At 41.5% G+C, this 17,101-nt stretch overlaps 1 protein-coding gene across 1 annotated transcript in view; it reads right to left on the minus strand.

Moving 5' to 3' along the window:
* The window catches only part of LOC131042945 (protein PLASTID REDOX INSENSITIVE 2, chloroplastic), a 63,681-nt gene that overhangs the window by 32,891 nt on the left and 13,689 nt on the right, over positions 1-17,101 (minus strand). The window lies entirely within an intron of this gene.

Here is a 17,101-nt window from a genome sequence, read left to right on the forward strand (position 1 = left end):
TCATGTTGCACCGATAGTATTGTTTCCTCGAAAGCCTTTTTCCATCGGTGAAAACCGTCTCTGCTTTCTTCGATATCCTCTGTCGATGGAATCATTGCTTTCGGTGAGTCCTTTCTAGAGTTCATCGGTATCCCCTTTCTTCGGTAGCCCTTCTATATCGATGAGACATCGCTGGGTCTCATCGATACTATCTAAATTTGGATATTTCGATAGAATGCTATTACACATGCTCGATAACTTATGGGTTATTATAATATCAATGAAAATGATGATTTCTCCTAAAAATAGAGGGCTTTTATGATTTAATTCCACAAATCAAGATATTTTTCTTAATTCAGATTTGATGCTCAACAACAGGCATGGACAAGGGAAAGAGAGTATTGCATCTGGAGTAAAAGTTGCAAGGCCAACAGACATAGCAAAGGGCAAAAAGAAGACAATGTCGGTAAAGATTACATCCAACACCATTAGATTTAAAGGACTAAGTGGCAGTGTATGCAGAAGCTGGTGGCTGGAGACCCCAAATAATACTTTGATTAAGCAGTTTCTCATAAAAGCACAGGTGCACTAGGCAATTCAAATGCCCATCTTTGTGATCAGGGATTTTGAGCCCTATCTGCGAATGATGGTGGCCACATACGAGAGCGCAACAAGGGCATTGACATTCTTTTATTAGCAGAGCACTGTGAAAGTATCATTTGCACCCGAGGATTTTGCCCAGGTCTTTGGCATACCAGATGAGGGGGAGAAAGTAGACAAGAATGCCACTAAGATGTCGCCAGAGAGGAAGGAGCAATTGCTACAGCTGATATGTCGAAGTGATCTCTCAGAGCAGGAATGGGCAGCGATTAAGGCACCTAGGGGCAGAGGAGTGAAAAAATCGTACATCGTCCCAGGGGAATGGCAGTGCCTACTAGATGTCATGAAAAGCAAACATACTGGAGCCAGCAGGGCATTGGACATGGCGGTACCCATGATTGCACTCATGAATGGACTAAGGAATGGGACGGTGTACAACCAGGTTGTCATCTTGTCCAACAGAATTCATGAATTTCTGACCTTACGGCACAAAGCCTTTTATATGTCGTTCCATGCCATTGGGTTATTCCTGGATGTTGTACGCAGACAAATCTCTTCGGAGAGGCATGTCTAGAAACCTTGGGAGATGTTGGAATCATCGCAACCAGCTATATTCTATTGGACCCACCTGGATACCATCACAAGCAGTGGGGAAGCCCATTCCAACAGGAAGCGAAGGAGACCACCACAAATAGTAGTATCAGAAAATGAGCAAGAGATAGAGAGAGTTGAAGAAGATGCAAAGGAAGAGGCTGAAGAAGAGGATGATAGTAGTGTAGAGGAAGTGGAAGATTCCGATGATACTTCTAGGAGCAACCAGAGTAATGACACATTCCGCCTTGCTAGTCGAAAAGAAGTAGAGAAAACCCCTCATACAGAGGAGAGGTCGGGGAGTAGTGGCCGCGTGGTGTCTTTTGGGCATGTGATGAGAGGTATCCGTGGATTACCGACGGGTGGAGTGCGACCTGCGGGAGTGGGCCAACTGGTGTTTGCGCTAGCAATATTGACTTCGGATGGAGGATTGACACCCCTCCCGACTTTGGGGGTGACGGTGGGAGCAATATCAGCCGTGCCCATTCCAGGATTTGGGCAGTTAAGACCCCAACCTCCATTGTCGACACCCTTTAGTGTCGCCACAGCAATTTCAGCGGGAGACATACCAATGGTTCAGGCACAGAATGTGGCAGAGGGAGCTCCAGCAATATCATCGATTCACAGCGAACCTCCTTGCACTCAGTCTGCTGCACCGAGGGAGCCTATACACACAAAGGTGACTCCAGCGAAGGGCACGGTGACCGGAATGGACATAGATGATGATGCCACCATGGATGAGTGGATGGGTCGCTATGAGATGCCTACTATGTCACCAGTGGGACCCCCGCCTGCCTCACCCCAGCCGCCTCCTTTTCCCGAGATTGTGGACCTAGATGAGGGTAGTTCTCATCAGGAGGAGCGGCAAGAGTTGGCGATGGACTTATTGCAGGACATTGTTGGGTTTGGGGAGGAGACGAGAGAGATGCAGCAGTAGATGATGGCCACTATAGAGAGCCAACTAGGGATCATGGAGATGTTTCTGGCAGAGATGGGAGCCAGTACGCAGAGAATGGCAGTGGAGGTAGAGGCCAGTGCACGGAGATTGGCAGCCTCTATTCAGGAGCAAGCTCTCGGGCAACCCACGGTTGAGGGTCTCCTCGCCTTTTCCACAGGAGGGTGTGCTGACGAGTTTGGGAGATGTTTTGAGGCCAGGAGTTGGCCTGCTATGGAGACTCTGGAGTTGTTGGCAGAATGGCGGTGCGAGGAGACAACTGGGGCTAGTGGAGTACACTTGCTGATACAGAAGGTAGAGAAAGCATTCCGAGATGGGTACTACCAGCTCAGGCATACCCAGCATAGTGCATCTGCAGCAGAGACAGAGCAGGTGGCGGCCATCACAACTTGGGAGGAGCTAGTCACTCACCTGCACATGATGGAGATGGAGTTGGCACAGCAGAGGGCCCGAGCGACCAGTCTGGAGGAGGAGTTGGCTCATGCCAAGGTAGAATTGGCCCAAGAGACGGTGAGGCGAGCACAGGAGGTGGCAGAGCGGACAGCCCTTGAGACCCGTCTCACATCTACCCTAGAGGCGTTGAACAGAAAGCAGAAGGAGCTCATGAAGCGGTTTTTATGGTGAAGAAATCCAGGGAGAGGCAGTTGGTGGCTAAGCGAAATCTGAGGCATCAGACACAACAAGTCTACCAACTGAGGGAGCAGTTGGCAACAGCAGTAGCGTCGGCCCCTTTGTCATCAGGGACGCCCTCTGTACCCCCTCAGCTTTGATTTTTCTTGTTTTGTCTTGGTGTCATTCCCCATTTTGTTTGTAAGTCGTCAGGAGACGACCTTCTTTTTTGGGGGGGGATGATGTTGTCGGGTAATTATGTCATGTCGTAATTAGACTGTTAAGTATGTTAAGGGTTGGTGCTTACCTGATGGTTGTCGGCAGTTGGCACTGGGCAACATGTACCGACACCTATATATATGTACTTGTCTCTCTATTTCAAGACGTTGATATTGCTTAAGAAAACTATGTTTTGAATGTACTAGCATTTTGGAATCAATGAATACAAACATATGAATTCTTCTCACTTGCATCTTTGTGTATTGTTACATTTACTATATCTCTGTATGTTATGCACTGAATGCACACACACCCCTCGGGGGCAAAACAAGAACTAGACCCTATTTATACATGACAGGCAGTGATTCTTTAGGCCAACCGACTTGACCTTATGGACAAAAGGAAAACAAACAATATCAAGTGCAATTAGGCCGACTTCCATCTGTCCTTAGGTACCTAGGATATGCAACAAGCATTGAGCACAAGGACCCCTAAAATGCACTTTCTTTTGTGCATTCAAACCTCTAAAACCCACTCATAAAAAGCAAACCCTAGGTCGTGTTAGGAGTGTCAAAATTTTGACCCTTTTTGTCTTCTAGATCCCCTAGGGTTAGGGTTTTCCTGTAATTTTGATAGGGTTTAAGACCTTTGTGCCTTAAATGAAATCCGCCTTATCCTTTTTTCTAATTTATCATTGACCGATGATAGCTGGTTGCAAATTCTTAAGTCATGGTTGGAAGGGTTTTAAATCGTTAAATAACAGGCCCCGTGTATTAGGCTTTTGTTTTCGGGCCGATTGCTCAAAAACTATGGGGGTCGATTTTAATATTTTACCTAAAGTTCCTAAGTCTCAATGTCTTTGTTTCCTAGGGTTCCTAAGTCTCCGACCCCTTAACCCTCAGTATGGACCACGTGCTAAATCTATGCACTTAAGTAATGACCGTTTTCGGCCATATAAGAATGCCACAATATGGCGAGATTCGGGTTTTATGCCTTCCTTATTACCCCGCAAGATCCATTTTGCATCTACTGAAGTACCATGGGGTGGCGGGATGTGTGTCGGCAAAGAGAAATTCCTACCCCGCAAGTCCCCTTTATCATGTAGATTGGTCTAGCGGGATGGCGGGATGCATGCTAACAAGGATGAAACTTTACCCCGCACGGCTTTTGGGCAAAGCAAATTTGTGCCACGAGGTAGCGGGATGCACTAAGCGCAATGAAGTCAATAATAAGATGATGAGGATATGGTCGTGGGCTAGCGGGATGAGGCTGATAAAAGAAAATGAGTTACCCCGCAAACCCATAATAGTAATGAAGATGTGAAGAAAAGTGCTTCGCGGGCTAGCAAGATGTGCTTTAAGGATAGAGGCCATCTTCACCCCTCAGGGGTAAGAGTGCTGAAGAAAATGTGATGCGAGCTGGCGAGACAAGTGTGAAGCGACTACCCCGCCACCCCGTGAACCATAAATAAGGAAAGCAATCATGGTGCGGACCAGCAGGATGAGGAGCGATAATGAAGAAGAGGTAGCCCCCTGCTGCCCCACGAGCCGAATGCAAAGAAAAGAGTTGTTCCACGGGCTAGCAGGGTGAAAGAGACAATGAAGGAGACTATGACCCCGCTACCTCGTAGTATGGAAAATGATAGAAGAATGATCCCGCGGGGTAAGAAAATGATGAAAACAATGAAGCCCCGCTATCCCGCAGGGAAAAATATGACACATAAAGGTGGCAAAAATTTATCAAAGGCAAGACTTCAAAGTATAATGAAAAATTAAAGGTGGCGAGGGAGGCATTTTAAGGCACCATGTCAGCAGTCAGGACGGTCAACAATATAATCTCAATCGTCCATTCCCAGATCAATGGCTGAAATTGTATTTCAAAGCCACCAACTTGCTGAGCATGCACGTAGGAATTAATGGCAGCCTCCCTGTGAATGATAAAAGCAATTTCTGAAGCTCAATTGCGTACCCTGCATTCAAAGAGCAATTGAAGAGCGAGCTAAGGCGACCCAGAGCGACCAATAGAGCTTCAACCGCGTCCAAACAATCTTCAAAAAGCCAGTAAGTAATCACAAAGCCTGTGTTTCTGTGTAGCTAGGAGGTTGTGTAGGGTTTATTTTCAAAATAGAAGCGCAATTTAGAGCCCTAGAAGCATAGAAATGGCATCCCAAGGAAAAGATAGCACCTCCCTACCTGCTGAAAAGACTCTTGAGAGAGGAGAAGCTTTCGCTGCCCCAGAGATTGCCCATGCCACCCCCCTCGCTGTAATTCGCCCAGCTCCTGCCATCTCAAGTGAACGAGCCACTGAGCCAAACCCTCCCTCTGTTGAGAAAACTCCTCCCAACGCTCAATCAAGCCAACCCTCACAAGAGGAATCCTCAAAGCCAAAAACATATTCTTTCATCCACTCAGTAAAGCACAATAGATTGCAATCAAAAAGAGCTGAGAACTTAGTATATGTGCATTCCAACTTGTGTCTCCTTTCACACAAGCAACATGACTAGAAGCAAGGGGAGTCGAAGATGTGGGATTTAGAACCAGAGTATACTGACTTGGATGCTTCCACTTCTCAGCTTGTTACATATGATGACTCAGAAAGTAAGCACACTAATAGTGCAAGTGCAAGTGGCCTCAGCATTGGCATTGGTTTATCTAATGTCAATGTCAATGATGAGGAGGATGAGAATGATGATTTAGAGAATCCATTTGACAATTAAACTTTAAAACTATAGTTCCAATTGTTGAGACAATGATACTTGAACTCGATATATTATTTTGATATTGAACTTGATGTATATGATGCTATGATGGTATGATCATGATGCTATGATTACAAGTTTATATATATATATGAACCCAAACCCCTTTTCAAAATTTTGTCAAACCGGCATACCAGGTTCTCAAACCCGAACCGGCAACTTGTATAAGTCTATTAGACTACTTTCAACTATTGCAACCCATTGATTTCAGTTTACTAAATAGGAAAACAACTCAAAAACGCTATATTATGCTTTATCATCAATGTAACTCTATAAAAGTCTTGCATGTTTAAAGTAAAAACACAATCAACATACAAAGAAGGATGTCCAACCGATTGAAAAAATATGCAGAAATTTTCAAGGACAAGGACCTATCACTAGGGCTACCTCTAGACAAAGGGCAAAAACTCATCTTCCAATTGGAACTAGGGTCAAAACCAGTTATTGTTTTTCCTTATAGGTATCCAATGCTATTCAAAGATGAAATTGAGAATGTAGTGCAAAATTTATTGGATATTGAGCACAAGGTAACCAAAAATAGCCCTATTGCTCTCCTGCAGATATAATAGGAAATATAGATAGTTCTGCAGTGATTTTTTCACTGTATTCAAATTTTAACAAACTCCTCTTTTATTAAAAACTTTTGGAGTACATAGCTTGTAAGGATTGTTATTTGTACTTACCTATAAATCTACTGTAATACTTCTCCATCCCCATGTGAGGAGTGTGGAGCAGGTAATCTAATAAAGAGGCCCATTTTAGGTTAGCATGCTATTTAGTATCATTGTCAGACTCCCCTAGTGAACCAGCAGTTAAGATCACCTTTCCCTGCCTGGCAATCCATAAATATAGAGTTTTCCCTCTTTATGAATGATCTTTGGCCCTATTAATCAATATATTGTCTCTGCTTTTATTGCTTAACAGCTCACCTCAATGATTGCCCTCTGTCTTGCTATTTCATGTGGTGGCTGCCTGCTTATGGTCCTCAAGAAAAAGGCAAAAGCAAATTGGCCCAGCTCCAACCACAATCATTATATTTAGGATAAATGGATGGTTCAGTTGTAGAGAAGATCCCATTGATTTGTTATATTGGCTCATCGCCTCCTTTCATTTTTTTGCCTCCTATCCCTTTCCCTCACAATTTCTAGCTTAGAGAGGAACCGACGTTCTCCTAAGGTTGCTTGAATGCTTGAGTGGGTGTGTGGGCATCCAATGCTGTCAGCCCCAGAATTGCCATACTCGACCCCAAGTCAGTTGTGTTATTGTAGAAATTCAACAAGTTCCTTACATCCCACATTGACTTTAGGCAATTGAGCAATCGAGCAAAAATATCATCTAGAACAGATTTCCTACTTTACATATAGATAAAATATTGGTTGACTTACATGAGGGAACTGTTTACAAAGATTGATTTTAAAATTGGCTATTTCCAAATAAGGGTGAGGAAATGTGACCAGGTTAAGGTAGCATCCAGAATTCATCATGGGCACTACAAATTTCAGATCTTTTTGGGCTACCCAATGTCCCAACCACTTTCCAAGTCACAATGAATTGGATCTTCAAGTACTACATGAGGATGTTTGTTCTTGTTCTCTTTGACCATATCTTGTGTATAAAAAAAATATGGAGGATCACTTGAAGCACTTGAAACTGTTTTAGAAATTAATGATTTAAACTTTGAAGTCTATTTTTATTATAAAAAAAAGCTTGTGGAGAAGACCACATCAGAGAAAACAGATCAACATTCCAAGTCACCTATGTGATGCATCATCGGGATTAAATTGATGCTAAGATATTAGACTGGAGCTCCTTGTAGATAGGTCCACCACAAATGCATGAGATTAAACAACAGTAGCATTCCATTTACACAGCATTGACATGGCAAACCAAGTGTGTAAATGATGCAGAGGGCTCAAATACATTAGAAACAACTCAAAACCATTCCCCAAAAGTGCTCACAAGATTCCAAAGGGTGATCTTTCTCCCAACTCACCTTGCCTACTCACCATCCCTTCACACCTTGACAACAAATGGCCCAAACTTGAATGCTGACTCAAAATGGATCCAAACTTCAAGGGCAGGCTGCTAACAATGGTTTTGGCACCACAACAACACCCCTCAACCACTGACATGAACCCTCTGACCTACTTCTTCAGCACTTCCTCCACAACCATAGCACTTTCCTAGTAGCCCTCCATAATGACTATTCTGGTCATAACTTTTGACCCAAACCTGATATCAACAAGATAAGAAGCTTTTTGGATACCCTTTTGGAAGATACAAAACATATCCTGAAATGAGATAGGATTGTTTTGGAAAGTGTGGGTCTAAAATTGACTGTCCCGTTTTGAGACTAGGCCCAATTAGGCCACTTTTGCAAAGCACCTCCCCTCTAAACACTTCCCCAAACAAAATTATTTACTCCAATAACCTAGGAAGGGTTCAAATAAACAAATTCCACAACTTTTATCAGTGGGTACCCTCACAAATTCGCCCAACACACCAATCTCACCTTTTAGGCCTTCTAGGCTTGCTTACAATGAGGGTTTATTGGAACTCTTATCTCCAGATCTCAAACCACTTTGCCAATACCTAAAACATGTCAAAATATGTTTGCACATGCTTTACAAACCTTCATCCACTCAGTAACAATGTTTGTTCATCCAAACCCTACATGAAAGTATCAACTTTCACCAAAACAAGACATAGAATGCACCTAGGACATCACCATAAAATTGGCAAATGGCCTCCCCTTCTCCTAAAAACCCCTCAAACACAAAATTTACAATTGTGTGAGCCATTCCACCAAGTAACAGTATGATACAATGGATGGAATGGCTTAAAGTCCATTTTTCACTCTCAAACCCTTGAACCTAGGTTTACACAGGCAGTTTTCAGAAAAATTGCTATAACTTGCACTAAACTTGATCAAAACTCATGAAACCAGTGCCAAATGAAAGGTAATTCACCCCTACTTCAAATGAATCTGGTCTTGATCCTTAAGTCTTCCATACCAATTCGGAATAAATGCTGCAACGGGACTGTTATTGTAAAAATCTGAAAATTGCAGTCATTAAAATGACCATAACTCCCTCAAATCTTAACCAAATTTGATGCCACAAAAAGCAAATGAAAGCTAATTCAATGTAATTTTATCCCCAATCACTTCCCCAGCATTATCTATCCATACACACACATCAAAAGCAAAAGAACAAGACTGCTATACCCAGATTTTTCACGAAAATAGAGATTGTTTTATTGCTTCTTCTTCCCAAAAGGCATCAACCCCCCATGGTCGATGACACAAGGATTTTTAAAGGTTTCCCAATCAATTTTCAACTGTCCTTAACCACCTTTCAAATTAATACCCCATTATAACACTTTATGCTAAGATAATGTCTAAAGTTGCTTGTCAACACCATGCAAATTTGACAACATTTTGTACTTGTTGACGTGTATTTTGTACACAATCATACACAGAATAAAATACCCAAAGGCATCTTATCCTCTCTTGAATAAAGTCGCTGATTGCTGAAGATATCGCAAAAAAGGATCAATCAGGGTGACTCCAATGTTCTTTTATGTAGGGTCTCTACGTGTGGATAAGCACCAGTGGTCGTTGTGATTGCTGTGTCATCAAGGGGCCTTACGTTGCCGAAGATTTTTATCAAAAGGATGATGAAGACTATTCACAGGGCTATCCAGGTTCTTGAGATCATCCACAACTTGATGATAACAGTGGCTGCTTTTGCTCATACCAAAGAGGTTATCATTCCTGTCTTGCAAGTAATCAGACAAACATCGAGGAAGGTCTTAGCGCAGGAAAAGATCATGGATGGAGGACCTCACAGTTTACTTCAGTGGTCAACCTTACTCCAGATGAAGGAAGTTCTCTTCAAGGACATCAGTACTAGATGTAGCCATGTTGAGGAGGTTATCCACCCGATCCAGGACAGAGTATTTGAGGTACTACGTACCATTCTTGGCAGGAGGATCGAGATTGAGACAAATGTGGATTTGCAGGAATTGGAGGATAGAATCAAGGTTATCTTTTGCAAGGATGCAAATGTTATCACAGATGAGCAACGGGACCAGATGTTTGCTACCATGCTGCTAATTGAAAAGACTAAGGAACTTGAACCTGGTTGGGACGCTGCTCTTCTCCAAGCATTTGATCAGGTCATCCACTTGGAAGAGAGAATGAAGAATCTTCCCGAGATTCCAATTGCTGAAATCGAAGGAATCGTGTCTAGATTCATTGCATATGCTAAAAAGGAGCATTGGAAAGGGAATAAGATTCTAGATGAGAGATTGTTATAGATGACATGGCACCTTAATTGTCATTGGTTTATGTCTCCTAGATTTTCGTGCCAAATTTAATAATTGGCTATGCATTTAATGTTGTGCAATAAAAGGGGAACTTTTGTAATAAAACCCTAATTAGGGTTTAGGTGTCATAATCTTGGCCATTGATCTTCTTTCGATCTGGACCGTTCATTGTAATTGAGGATGCTATTTATACCCTCATTTCTTTCATTTTTTGTAACTAGAAATTAGAAGATCAGATTATTGATGTATTAGAGAGATTAGAGTTTAGAAGCAATTTACTTTTGTAGCAAGATTGAGTTTTGAGAAAGGAATTCAAACAATTGTTGTGCATGATGGCTTTGAGATCAATGAAATATTGAAGTTATGGTGTTTTGTTGCAATCCTCTTGGTTATCTTCATGGTTGTTCATTTTTCTTGAATCATTCTCAATCAAAGTAGTGTGTTAATTCGAAGGACAAAGTGTTGGACTTGATCTTTGGTAGGATTCGCTTTCCAAACCACTAGCTTCTTGCTGATTGTAGGAACGCCTTGCGTGGTCGACTGGAGATATTTGAATCGCCTAAAACTTCAATCGTTGTTGTATCTTGGATATGTACCTTCGTGATAGTATCCTTGATCTTTGATGTATTCGAAAATCATTTGTTACCTTAGAAGATCGCATCAATTTCAATTGAGTTGTTAATTTATGGCAATATTGAAGTTGGTAGAATCTCACCAAGTCTCGTCCACATTGAGTCATTCTTAGGGTTAGACTAGATTAGACCTCTTGCAAACCCTATCCTTTTGATATTTTTTGAAAAGCTTGTTTAGTTTAGCAAAATCTTCGGCGACGTAAGGCCCCTTGATGACACATCAATCACAACGACCACTGGTGCTTATCCACACGTAGAGACCCTACTAAAAAGAACATTGGAGTCATCCTAACTGATCCTTCTTGCGATATCTTCAGCAGTTAGCGACTTTATTCAAGAGAGGATAAGATGCCTTTGGGTATTTTATTCTGTGTATGATCGTGTACAAAATACACGTCAACAGTACTTAACCTCTAAATCACCCCTACTGACCTAAGAATGACTCAAATACATTAAAAGTGGCCCACATGGACCTTATTACATCACAAAATGGCTTGCTTATGCCTAGACCCTATCCATTTAGCCCAAAATTACATCAAAATTTGAACAAGAACTAGGTGCTCCTGCACCAGTAAATGCAGTTCAATTACATGGGTTTCAAAGGGGACAATGTGGCAAATTAAAACAGAAAAAAAATATTCATAAAAATAAGGAAGAAAACTGTAAGTGTAATTTTTTGTCAAAGATAGTGTGTAGAAAGAAAAACAAACAGAACACATAAATAAAGAGATTACTCAATATTGCCAATTACTCTGAAAGTATCAAACTCTCAATAAAGAATCCTAAAAGTGTCAAAAAGGAATGTGACAAACCAAAAACCAACAAAGTTGAAGGTGTGTCCTAATTTCTTTTTTGCAAAAACCAGCAAAAACAAATTTTTATTCACAGTTTTTATCCCCAGGTTTTGCTACTATACAAAAAGATTCCTTATTTGTAAAGAACTAAAATGTGAGTTTGAAAAGAGTGAATATTAGTTAAGAAGGATTCAGGATTGATTCAAGTAAAATTCAAGCTATCCTTGATTACCCAACTCCCAAACATTTTACTCAATTAGCCTAATAACATTTAGCAAAGGGGCAAAAAGCTACTCTATTTCGAGGATAAACAAGTTGACAAGTATGGATAATGTTGGCAATTGACACTCATCCGGTGGATATAGATGCGTGAATAATGGTCTAGCGTTGTCATTGATGGCAACTCTCCTTGGAGATCCTATCCAGTAATCACAAATTTTGATATTCGGAAGTTATTGTGATCCGGTGACAGTCTACCGGTAATTCAGGTTGAGCAGTGCAGTTTTGGTCCGGAAGCTTTCCATTGATTGCGGTGGTGAGATTCGTGCATGGGTTGATAGGGCCGACATTTAGAAATCATTTTATCATATTTTGGGTGATCCGCATATGTTTTTGGTGATCCAGTTGGAGCCGACTCATGATTACACATTACACTACAGGCCGACTTGATAATTGTCTACTTTGTGATTGCGGATATATAAGACCGGTGTAGAAGATCTTTTTGGTGTATGGTGTGAAGTGATATGAGCGAGTTGTGATCGAGAAATCCTTTTGGCGCAGTTTCACGTGCGCATTCTTGATCCGATAGCTGACTAAGACAGAAAACAGAGCAGAGTAGTAGAGGTGGTACAATCAGACTTTATGCACTTAACTGGAACTCATCCAAGCATTGTTTGATGCTATTTTGGAGTTCAACAATTGTAATTCATCATTGTAAAAGATTTGTAAGGCAGTGAGCCTTCCAGGGTTGTAGCCCTTATTGTATCTTGAGTTGTAAGCTCTAGGCAGTGTGCCTGAAAGCTAGTGCATTCCGCTTTTGTAATATTGTTTTGCTATTGGTCATAGTGGAATAATATTGTAGGTTCAAATCTCACCGTGGTTTTTCCCATTTGGGTTTCCACGTAAAAATCCTTGTGTTATGATCTTGTGGTTGATTATCTTGTGTTTCTGCACTTTACTTTCTTGCATATGCTTCTGGTGGTTTCAGAATAAGAGAAAATTTATTTGCCGATAGATCACTGATTCACCCCCCCCCTCTCGATGATCCTTGATTCCAACAATTGGTATCAGAACCTAGTTCCTCCAAGGAAGCCTAACCGCTTGAGGAAGGTCCGGGAGATTGAATCAATGGATTCCGGTTTTCAGAGACAGCTTTGTTTGGCACTTGAGAATCTTGATGCAGCAAGAAATGAAATAAGTTCCTTAAAGAGAAACCTGAATGCAGCAAAAGACTTCATTAATGATTTGAAAGATCAGGTCAACACTTCAAGAGACAAGAAGAAAGAGCTGATGGACAAGCTAAAGGACAAAGAAGATCAAAGCATGGAAAATCAAGACAAAGCTGATGAGTGTGAGAAGCTTGCTAGAGAGAATGTTGTATTGAAGAATGAGATGCAATCCATTGTGATGAAGCTAACTAAGGAGATTGAAGACCGGAAAAAGAATGAAGAGAATTTGATTCAATCATTGAAGGACAGAGTAGATGAATGCTTCAGGCTTACCTATGAGAATGATCAGTTGAAGCTTGAGTTGACACAATCAAGGAATAATGGTCAAGAACTTGAGAGACAGATTGTTGCCCTAAGAGATGAACTTGCTACTGCAAATGAATATAAAGAAAAATTGAATGCTAGCTCAACAAGGCTTGATGAGATGCTGGAAAGTCAAAGACATGGAAAGGACATGTGAGGACTTGGATTTGAGAAGAGAGAATCCTTCGGATCTGGACAAGGCAATCATAAGAAGAGCAAAAATCCTCCGGTAAGATAGCCTAATGCTCATAAATTCAATGGTAGATGTTTTACTTGCAATAAATTTGGTCATATGGCGAATCAATACAGAACTAGGATGAATAATGGAATGAATAATATGAACAATGGTCCTACCTTTACCGGTCAGTGTTTCATATGCAATAATTTTGGTCACAAGTCAAACATGTGCAGAGCAGTAATGAACAATTTCCAAAACAAGAGATGTTATGCTTGTGGGATGTTTGGACATATCTCTAACCAATGCAGGATGAAACCAAATTAGATGAATTTCAGACCTATGCAAAGAAATGTTGTTTGTCGTACATGCAACAAAACCGGTCACATTGCAAAGCATTGCAGAAGCAAGAATAATGCTCTGATAAATAAAGGCAAATCAGATGAGAAAGGCAAAGCGAAGGTAGAAGAGATCAGAGACAAGCATGAGAAGATGTGGGTTAGAAAAGATGAATCCAAGACGGACAATGGATCTGCACCTGAATCCGGTGCACGATCTTCATCCGATAACTAAGGCATTTGGCCTTAGGGGGTGGCATCTTCATGCAAAATCTTGCAGAACCCCCTGCAGAGATCTGTGATCGATCGTGGTTGATTGCAGATGTTTGGAGATGATTATCCGGAACTCTTCATGACAATCTTTGAATCCGGTTGAATGGATTATGCTAAACAGGGCATCCGGTTGAACCTTACCAGTGCATTTATGTCAACTTAAAATTAGGGTTTGCAAACTTAAAATTAGGGTTTGCAAAGTTAAAAAGGGGAAAATGTGAATCATTTCTCACATTGCGAGCGAAGAGTCGAAGCAGCAGAGCGAAGCGATCCAATTTCCAAGGCGATCAAGAGCTTTGAGGCGATCCGATAAAGGTTATTGTGCATCTATCAGGAACATGAGGTATTTTCAGAGGCATACCTTGAACCCTCAAATTTCTCGAAATGGCATCTTCTTCTGTTAATACGCCTTTGGTAGTTGAAGTTTCTGAAAGAGAAAGGCCCCAATTCAAGAAACATCCTTTCAAGTCTGTTGAAGATGACCCCAACGGTGCTTTCTCGTCCGTACCATATGGAGTTCTGCATGTTGATGATGTGAGAGCTTATATTCACTGCAACATTGAGGAGACCGGAAATGAGGCTATTCTAGCACTTTTTAACAGACACCTCCGGGACAGGGATGGAAATCTCAAACCAGAATATGCTCGGTTGCAGAGGAAGGGTTTCACGCAATTTGTTCACTTCCCGTTGTTCAATGAAGATGAGTGGGTGAGATACATTCTAAGTCGTGTGCACAATGAGTTTATCTAGCTGGACAAACCTTACAAGATAACCAAGCAGGCCATCCATGCAATCACTTGTCTGAATCAAACCGGTGACAAACCTAATCTGAGGAAGTGTTGTGATGTATTCACACATCGCCCCATTGCAAATGGGGACCCCTACTTTTTTCGCTTTGTGGGGTTTTGCTTTCTAGGTTTTAGAGTTTTGTTTGTTAGCCTTTGCTTTTCGAGTGTCGCCAAGGGGATCACCTGGATAGCAGGCTCTGCTTGAGCTAGGTTGAGTCTTTGGGGCCCCAGAATTAGGGTTTCTTTGAAAGTCTTCCTTAGGGCCTGGTTTTGCTCTTGTTGCTATTTGTGTCTTGCTTGGTGAGTGAGTATCATTCTTGAAGGTCCGAGCTACGTCAAGTTGGTGAGTGATGAAGTCTGGAATGTCATCCTGATCTTCAAATACCCTGAAATTTGGCTGTCTGGAATGTCCTGATCCTGAAATTTGGCTAAGTCTGGAATGTCCTGATCCTGAAATTTGGCTAAGTCTGGAATGTCCTGATCCTGAAATTTGACTTAGTCTGGAAAACTGAAGAATCCTCCAAAAACTAGATTTTGCAATATAACTCCTGGAGGTCCGAAAACACTCTCAAACATCTTGACAGTATATATGGAATATAACTTAAAGTATAAGAAATGTCACTTATACTTAAATGTTATATTCCATAAAATGAACCTGACGGAGAGACCAAAATGTCAAATTTCGCTCCTGACCCTTCCAAAGGGTCCAGAGCGAAATTCTTGAAAACACTCATTCTTCCTTTAGCCAAAGTCAAGACCAAGGTGGCAATGAAAGGAGAGGGATCTATGTTTGCCTCCCAAAGAGGATGAGAGTTGGAAAAGTCAAGGATCAAACCCAAAACATGATTTTCGCTCCTGACCCTTCCAAAGGGTCCAGAGCGAAAATCTTTGTAGCTCTTATTTTCTTCCTTATTTTGGCTAAGCTTTGGCATGATGGAGAAGGAATTAGTATGTTCTTGCCCTGAGAGGGAGTGGGATGCTTTGGAAGATCAAGATTTTAGCCTAAAAGAGAATTTCGCTCCTGACCCTTCCAAAGGGTCCAGAGCGAAATTCACTATAAACCTCATTTGCTTCTTGATTTGGGCATTAATCCTTGTTCCTTAGGTGGAAAATGATCTAAGTTTGCTTCTTGAGGTGGTTTGAAGTTGGAAAAGTGAGTGATCAAGCCTAAACTAAGATTTTCGCTCCTGACCCTTCCAAAGGGTCCAGAGCGAAAATCCTCCTAAGACTCATTTCTTCCCTAGTTTGACCAAATTTTGATTTGCAAGGCATCTTGAAAGGAAGGATGGACATCTTTTGCCATTGGAAATGTTTGAAAGCATTGAAAAGTGAAGGATTTTGAGCCAAAAAAGTGAATTTCGCTCCTGACCCTTCCAAAGGGTCCAGAGCGAAATTCCTAAAAACACCTATTTTTCCATTAGAGGAGGTCAAGTCCTTGGTTTTTTGTGGCATGGATGGAAGTGAGATAGCATGTCTTTGCCTCTTGAGGTGGTTTGGAATTGGAGAAATGAAGAATCAAGCCTAGAAAGGGAAATTTGCTCCTGACCCTTCCAAAGCGTTCAGGGCGAAAATCTACTTAGACCTCATTTCCTCCCTAATTCGACCAAATTTTGATGTCCAAGGCATGTTGAAAGGGAGAATGAACATGTTGTGGCCTTTGGGAATGTTTGAAAGAGTTGAGGAATGAGTGTTTTAGCCAAGAAAGGAAATTTCGGTCCTGACCCTTCCAAAGGGTCCAGAGCAAAATTCCTTACAAGCATATATTTTTAACCTTGCTTGAGCTTAAAACCTTGTTCCTAAGGCGAAGAGAGAGGAGATTTTACCTTGCAAAGAAGATTGGGATTGAAAGAATGATGATTTTGGTCTAGAAAGGGAAATTCGCTCCTAACCCTTCCAAAGGGTCCAGGGCGAAATTGTGCAAAACCTATCTTTTCCCTTAGTTTCATGCCAAATCTAGTGTGGATCATGATTAAAGAAGGCCTTAGGAATGACTCCAAATTACCAATGATTATCAAGATTGAAGGAATTGAGCCAAATGATGAAAATCGCTCCTAACCCTTCCAGAGGGTCCAGGGCGAAAATTCTTCAACCACCTATTTTCCCTTGCAAAATCAAGTCAAACTTGGGTTGGATGTGAGAGGAGATGTGTTTTCTAGCCTTTTGAGGTGAATTCAACTTGAAATGATGGAGGAATAAGCCTAAATTAAGAAATTCGCTCCTGACCCTTCCAGAGGGTCGAGGGCGAAATTTCACCAAAACCACCTTTTTTCCAAATTTGTGACAAGACAATTGCAAACTAAAGTGAATTGG

This window comes from Cryptomeria japonica, chromosome 5 (assembly GCF_030272615.1).
Source record: "Cryptomeria japonica chromosome 5, Sugi_1.0, whole genome shotgun sequence".
Lineage (NCBI taxonomy): Eukaryota > Viridiplantae > Streptophyta > Pinopsida > Cupressales > Cupressaceae > Cryptomeria > Cryptomeria japonica.